Source organism: Opisthocomus hoazin, chromosome 12 (genome assembly GCF_030867145.1).
Source record: "Opisthocomus hoazin isolate bOpiHoa1 chromosome 12, bOpiHoa1.hap1, whole genome shotgun sequence".
Classification (NCBI taxonomy): domain Eukaryota; kingdom Metazoa; phylum Chordata; class Aves; order Opisthocomiformes; family Opisthocomidae; genus Opisthocomus; species Opisthocomus hoazin.
The window spans coordinates 20,313,919-20,322,045 of NC_134425.1; positions in this window are offsets into that span (position 1 = coordinate 20,313,919).

The window sequence follows — 8,127 nt, forward strand, 5'->3', positions numbered from 1 at the left end:
ACGTGCATTGAAGGCACTTTCTTGTTTGGGGTGATCTTTAAGTACAGCTCTGACCAGGGTAGAAAATTAATACCATGTGCACTATATACATAATGGAAAGCACCCTCAGAAGGGTGCTGTGGGGAAAACATCTGGCTAATATAATGCTAGCGTTTAATTCTGGTTATCAAGCTGTGAGACACATGGTTAACATACAGTCTGTGTTAAGCATGTGCTTCCCTGTTGCCTTTCAGAGGTTTGGGTAGATTGGGCGTGGCCTTAGTTTTACGGTTTACATTTACATTGATACACCATGCAAATATCATCTTGGTGGCACTGCAATATTACAGCTAGTTCTTTCGGGAGTCCAACCCACTTATACAAATACTAAGCTTGTCTTTGCACTGACATTCCTGTGAAAACTTCCTAAGAGCTGATAAAGTCTGTATTTACCTGCTTCTGTAATTTCTCTCAACTCTGTTATCTCTCCCATGCACTTATTGTAATAATCTGGTAGATTAATTCTCCTAAATAATCTAATTAGCATGTCATGCTAGCATGGGTGATTATTCTCTTCTGAACATAGTCCACTGAGTACTTTTAGGCCTGTACTCCAGGTACAGATACTACATGCACCACAACGACACTGTCTATAGATTAGGAATAATTGTATTAATTTACCTCCCAGACACATAAAAGAATCAGCTAATTGAAAGTGCACTGAACCTGAAAAACATTGCTGTGCATTGTTACAAGAAGGATGGCTTGGAAAAATTATAGAATAATCGGAGTGTCTAGGGTGGAAAGTTAATATTTTAAGTAGCTAATAACAGCTAGGAATTAAACTCAAAATATGTGGATTACTTGTTATTTAACAATTATTACTTTTTCTTATACCAGAAGTAAGAGAATGAAGAGTAATTAATTAAGAGACTTAAGTACGAGTCTTCCCACACCATATTGCAGGACAGTTAAAATGGATCAAAGGTAACACCTTCTTAGAGGATCATGTCTGAATTGGTAACAAAGTGGCGAAGAAGAAAGCACGTGTGGAGTCTGCATCACACTCGGGCAACTCGGAGTTTAGGCAGCAAGGAAGCATTGCCACCACACTGCTCTATCTCAACAGCAGTTTGTGGTGAAAGGCCAAAAGAAAAGCAAAAATTAATTTCCCCCCCTTTTCTCCCTCCCCTCACTGTGTGCAGCATCCCAGGCACAGCTGTCTTGGATTCTCCTGAGGTTCCTATGGGACTGTATGCGAGTAGCTAATAGTGTCCACAGACCTCACCCTACTGCTGACTACAAGATTAGAGGGTCCATAAGTACATGCCATCTAGCAAGGACAAGTACCAGAAAAATGGCACGTCAGAGGGATCTTAATCTTTACTTGTGGTAATGCTATAACTTTCCATCTCTGAAGCATTAACTGCTCGAAAGCTAACCAATTTTTGTTGGCATGGCAGTCCACATTAGGAATATGAGGAGGTACTATTTGGCTAAGAGAAAAAATTTTTGTAATTCAAAAGGTGCTAAAATAAACTTTCCAAACCCCCCCACTGATTTGTTGTTATAAGCCAAATTTCTTCTAAGAATATTTTTCCATATAATGTACTAGCAGAGTTTTGTCAGAAAAATGGTCCTAGAACAGGTCACTTCGTCCCTATCCACCAGAAGGCAGAGGTCAGTCTCCTTGTATTAAAGGGGCAAATGAACTAAATAAATACAGGAATGGTGTGAAGAAAGAACAATGTGTCTCCCCCAGCAACTCAACCTCCCCCAAGCAAATCATGTCTGTATTCCCTTCCAACAAATACAAAGCCTGTGACCTTCAGATTTGTTAGTCTCTTCAGATATGACATTGAAAATCCTTGGAAAGAGAAAACTAGTATGGTGATGGCAACAAATAGGGACCCACGAGGCCTGGATTTCACCTGGATCTCTGCCACAGACTTGGTCTGAACTTTGCGTAAGTAACTTCACCTCTGTGCCCCCATTTCCTCACCCAGTACTTCCCCAGTAAAGTTTCCTCATTCAAGTTTTCAGTACTCTCTGAACAGAAAAGCTGTGAAACTTGACCAGAGAAGCGCTGTGAAACTTGACCAGAGAAGTTAACTCCAACATTTAACTTCGACATGTGCGTTGAGATGGAGGCAATTTTGATTTATATAAGCCTATTTTGTTTCTTGAAGATGTCTTGAAACAGAAGAGAGTGTAGAGACAGTAAGTTGCTAAATCTGTGTGCTTATTGTTGATCGCATAGTTTCTTGCTAATGCAGTCTTATTTATGGATCGGGCCTTACATTCTTTATACACTAGAGAAGTTACAAAATTATCTATTTATTGCACTGGACTGTAGTGAAACCATGCTGGGTCATCAGCTCCATAGGCAATAGGCCAGTTCTGATTTCTTAGCTGTGTACTCTCAGAGACTGGCTGGACCTGCCAAAAGAATTCTGCTTTCATTTACTCGCATTTCAGAAGTCAGCTTCTGCATATTCTTTTTCACTTGATTTTTACAGCAAAGTGAGTATACAGCAGTTATATGTTACCTAATTAAAAGGTAATGGCATTCGTACTCCCATACTGACCCTACTATCTTCCACTGGGAATGACAGCCTGCGAGGACTGAGCTCCCTCTGCCTGTACCTGCGACTTTATCCCCCACAGCTAAAAATGAGTAGCCAGGTAGGGTGGATCTCCTGCAGGGAGTCAGAGATTAGTCTCTTTCCCTGTTGACATTGCCTGGTGCAGGGATACAGTAGTGGTTGCAGACCCCCCATTCATGAATTAAATCCGTCCTTGCTTTTTCATGAGAAGTATAAATATTAAATGGGTGCTTTCCACCTGCCACCACATCTTGTTTTTCCTCTGAGTAATGTTTTAAGAATAGCTCAAAAAGGAAATAGCTAACATTTTCATCCACATCTACCTGTCTTGCTTACCTATTGCCTTTTCTTAACTCTTGTTAAGAAGCCATTGGAGAAACGATGACTAAAATCCTTGTGCAGCCTCCATGGGGTTTGCGTGCTGTTCCCAGAGTACACAGAATGACAGAATGTTAGGGGTTGGAAGGCACCTCTGCAGAGCATCTAGTCCAACCCCCCTGCTGAAACAGGACCACGTCCACGTGGGTTTTGAATATCTCTGGAGAAGGAGACTCCACAACCCCTCCGGGGAGCCTGTTCCAGTGCTCTGCCACCCTCAGAGTAAAGAAGTTTTCCTCACGTTCAGATTGAACTTCCTACGTTTCAGTTTGTGCCAGTTGCCCCTTGTCCTGTTGCTGGGCACCACTGAAAAGACTTTGGCCCCATCCTCTTGACATCCACCCTTAAGATATTTATAAGATCCCCTCTCAGACTTTTCTTCAGGCTAAACAGACCCAGCTCCCTCAGCCTTTCCTCATATGAAAGGCGAGAGTACACATCCCACCTCTCCAGGTGCTAGGCCAGCAAAAGTGAACAGCACTGCATCTCTGAAGCAATTTTGGATGAAGAAAACTCTGGCACTACCACACACGCAAGAACAGAACACAAATTAAATAAGCAGGTGGTTCCTGCTTCCAGACAGCCATTTTAGTTCCACTCTTCATTGCTGTACAATATATGAGTGATGAAAGCCTGTTTTATAAATAAATCCATTTCATCCATTTCCTGTCTCCCAAAACAATGTGTGCTTTTTACAAAAAAAAATCTTCAGTTTAATAAAATAAATGGAAATGAGCAGTTGCTGGCATTTGTCCTGTTCGCATTATTAACATTCATCAGCCATTCTCAGTACCTGGAAGACAGCTGGAGTCAACAGACAGAATGTCTGGAGACCCAAGCTCTACTTTTGGCAACGTCGCAAGCCAACTGAGTGACCTTGATCAAGTCTAATCAAATCTCAGATTTCTTTTGAATACCAATATTGCTTTGCCCTCTTCTATAAAGCTGTGTTTTACTTATATTTTATCTGTACATTCCAGTGTCTCATTTTCCCGATTTTACAGCTGGGGGAATTGTGGTATAAATGAGAGAAGTGATTTTTCCCAAAGTCTAATACAGTGGTCTAGCGACCACACTAACTCTCTGGAGAAATAGTTAAGCACAACTGGCATCACAGCTTTGCAGAACAGAGACATGTCACGGTTACATGTTCTGAAGTTCATCTTGCATGGACGACCACAACATAGCTTAATTTTTGCCAGGTATCATATACCTGAGAAAATTGTGTGTGATGTCTATGGAAGAGAAAACAGCTGAGTAAGTCTGACTCATTAATATATTCGAAGAACTAATAAGTTGTTTGATAGGGAAAATATTTTAACCACTACTCTATAAAAATAACAAAGCAGAAAGTCTTACGTAAGAGATTTTTAGAATATGTAAAAAAATCTCCAGGCTTCAATATCATTTTCCACAAGAAGTAACAGAAAAATATTTTCAAATCCATTTTTCCAGTTTTAAGCATTTCTTACAAGTCCAGTATTTCTTTCCACAGCTCTTGTCGTCTAAACAAGAAGCGCCACACAGCCACTGCAGAGTAGCATATATGCTAGCAATCTGTTATTATCCACTTTTCTCAACAACAGCACACAATGCATCAGAGCTTTCCGGTATGATCTTAGACTTCACATTGTCATTGACACCTCTGAAATACACCTACAACAGATGACAATCCAAATACGAATTCACATTTATTTTTTTCCAGAAAAAAGGTCAAAAAAATAAAATATTGTCTAACAAACATCTGCCTAGCATGTCTAACAAACCACAGGCTGCATACATACAACCTAGAAGAAAATTTGAATAAAATCTGGGCAGATCATCCCGAGTGTCCACGGAGAGTTGTATTACTATCTATTGAGCTTTGCCCGATTTCCATATCAATTATTGTATCACTTGGGGCATTAAGTAGATAATACTGTTTACACAACTTTCTAAAATAACTAAAGAAGCCCATGAGGATGCCTAGTTACTTATGAAACATATGCAGACAAGATGCTCTCTGTGCAATGCAGCATCTTGTTTACAGGCAATCCTGTGATCTTTATCACGTACTTGTTATTAACTCCTGTTATCTGCTGCATCACTGGAGGATAATATTTGCTTTCCTGAATCTCAATAAGGCTAAATACAGTTATTGAATTCAACAGCTTTGTACAAGCAGTATGGGAGTCAAGTTCAGGACACAATCTAGGTTTTGTGGCTCACACAGCAGCTGAGCAAATCAAATCAAGAATGTTTATTTTCTGATTAGATCAAAGGCAGGAGCAAGATGTGTTGAAAAACTGAACACGGTTGTAATGGTGTAAAATACTGAATGTCAGTTCCCATCTGGATGAGGTGAGAACCCCAAAGAACCAACCTATTTACATTAAGATCACATTACAACATATGTTCATCACACTTTGTGAGTATATATTTGCTCTACACAAGACACTAATTTTCATGTCAGACCAGTGAGATTTGAGAGTAACTATGCTGAAATAAATCAAGTTATAATGCAATTGAAAGTAGAATAAGGTCTACTGTCTATATAAACATGTGCACAATCTATACACGATGGATGGGTGGATGGACAGATGGATTGATGAGGGGATAGGGCAAATGAATTTGAATATTTTGATGATTAATAAATATTTGCCAACTGTTTTAGGAAATTCAGATCAAAGCTACTTTTACAAGTACTACATGGTTATATATACATACATAGTTTTAAATGTACTACCTTACTTTATTAGAAATGGGAATGCATCTGTAAGTCTGTGATTATTCAGGCAATAGAAGTACTGGAAAGAAACAGACTGGATGGACTTTCATACACTAATCTCTGCAAACTAGTATAATTTTACCAGTGTAAAATATTTTCCCATTCAAGACAGCACTCGAGTAGACTCCAACTGTTATAACCTAAAGGAAATCTTAAAGACTTTTACTGAAAATACAGAATTTAAATCTTAATATTTTTCTTCGTTCTTAGCATTTCTAAAAGATTTGCCTCCATCCTGACAACTGGCGGCTATGGCACTAGATGGAGCTGCAGCATTTGCAGGAGCTCAGGACTCCCGCAAGGTGAAGGGACTGGAAAATAATTTTTTTTTTTTTCCTAACAAAAACGATTTAATGACTCTAAAGTCTAACATTTAAATTTTAATATGAGTAAACTAAATATATGTATATCTATTCCATTGTGAGTTCAGACTGTAGCACCTAGCTTTCTAGCTGTCCTTCAGTTCAATTTATCGTACCCCTTCATCAGCCAGTTCTATGAGCTGGCTAGAAAGCTGAAAGAGAAAATGTTCTTGCAGGCTTTTAGACCTGGTGAGTTCAAAGCCAGAGTCACTGCAGTGTCTCAGTTCCTACAGTAACTTTTCCTTCAGATCAAAAGGAACCAAGTAAAACTCACAATTCTTAAAAGAAGTATCAAATAATGGGGGGAGGGAAGTAAAAAGAAATGGACCCATAATGCCTTCTGAACAGTGCCAGGGAAACTTTGTTGACTCCATTTTAGATAGCTGCACTCTGAAGTGTGAAAAAGAGATCTGATCTTGAGTCCAACTACTATAAAACATTTTGAAGCTCCATTAATTTATTTAGTAAAGGTATATATATACCCCAGACACTATATGTACACGTTTGATTTTGAACTTTGTGGTCTTGTCGATAACATGGAAGTGGAAGACATGATGACTAAACCTAGACTGTCATCTCCTTCATCTGTGCTTGAAGTAATGAAACCTAGAAACGTTATTGGAAGCAGTCCCTGAAATGCTTGTTTGATCTGGCTAGCATAGGCCTACAGTTCTCTGAGTTGTGCTAGTGATTTTTATCAAGTTGCTGGGATGGCCTGGATTTGAAGACTGGCTTCTCTCCCCACTGAGTGCAGGCTGCAGACCAGAGTTTGAAAGCAGCCTCCCCCTACATCAAGATTTTTTTTTTTCAAAAGGTTTCTGGAGAGGCTGCCAGCTTTTAAAAGTGCTTAGGAAACAGCATGAGGGAACTGGGCAGTCCAGCAGCAGCAAAAAGAAGGAAGACTATGCCAAAGTCTTTGAAAGAATACTCTCAGGAGGTGAAATCTTTGAAGGGGATCTCCCCCCTTCATATTCAGTTTCTTCCAGAAATCTTGGAAGGAAAAGAAAAAAAGAGACGGAAAGAAAGGAGAGAGAGAGAGACAGATACAATCTCCAAAGGCGAGACACGGATTTTCTTGTTTCTGTCACTGCACCTCACCTCCAGGAACAGCAGCTTAAATGTGTGCTGAGTTAGCAGGGGGGACTTCCATGGCTCAGTAATAATATACACTGCTTTTATAGTGCTTTACATGTTCAGAACATGTTATAAATGCTGGGCCAGATTAAGTCAGGCTTTAAATCTGCATAAATCTTGGCAGAGGGCTCTGGTGCCCATGAGATTATAACGTCTGCCATGAAACTAAATTGTGATGATCAAAAAAAGAGACTCAAAAAAGGCAGAGCCAGGAAGAAAAGTTTGTTATTTGGGAATCACGACAAAAAAAGAAATCTGGGAAGAAGCAAACAAATGGCCGGTCAGTTGCATAACAGATGGCTGCATTGTTAGGGCTGATGTTGAGAAACATTGGGAAAGGAAGGGCAAAAGTTTCCATTCATTTCATCTCCTCTGGATAGCAAAGAGTCATCGAGATTTTTAAGGTAAAAACAGTAACTCAGTGAGACTGACAGGAAGAACTGGTTTGGGTTTATGCACTTATATTTTTCTTATACCGAGGAGACAGCAGCAAGGATACTTGGTTGTAAGTAAACATAAACAATGATATAAATTATATCATCTTCATAAGCATCCGTAAAACCAACTAACTTGTTCCTTGATTATTATGCTCCGCGTTCATCTGACTGGTCTGCATAGCAGCTGTAAGAAGCTTGATTTGTGCTACATCAGAATATATTTTAAATGTATTTAACATTATGACTTGTCCTGCTGTGCAGTAGCTTAATGATAACTGACCTAATTTGCCATATAAGTCTCTTGTATAGGAAAGGAATTCGTTTCCCTTTGGGAAGGCAGAGCACTCTGAAACAGCCTTTGTCTGCTGCTGCCACCCCAAACCCCTTCAATACCTGAGTTAGGAGGCAGAGCACGAAGGCAGTGGAGGGAGACACTTTATCTGATCTCAGTATATTTTCCCTAT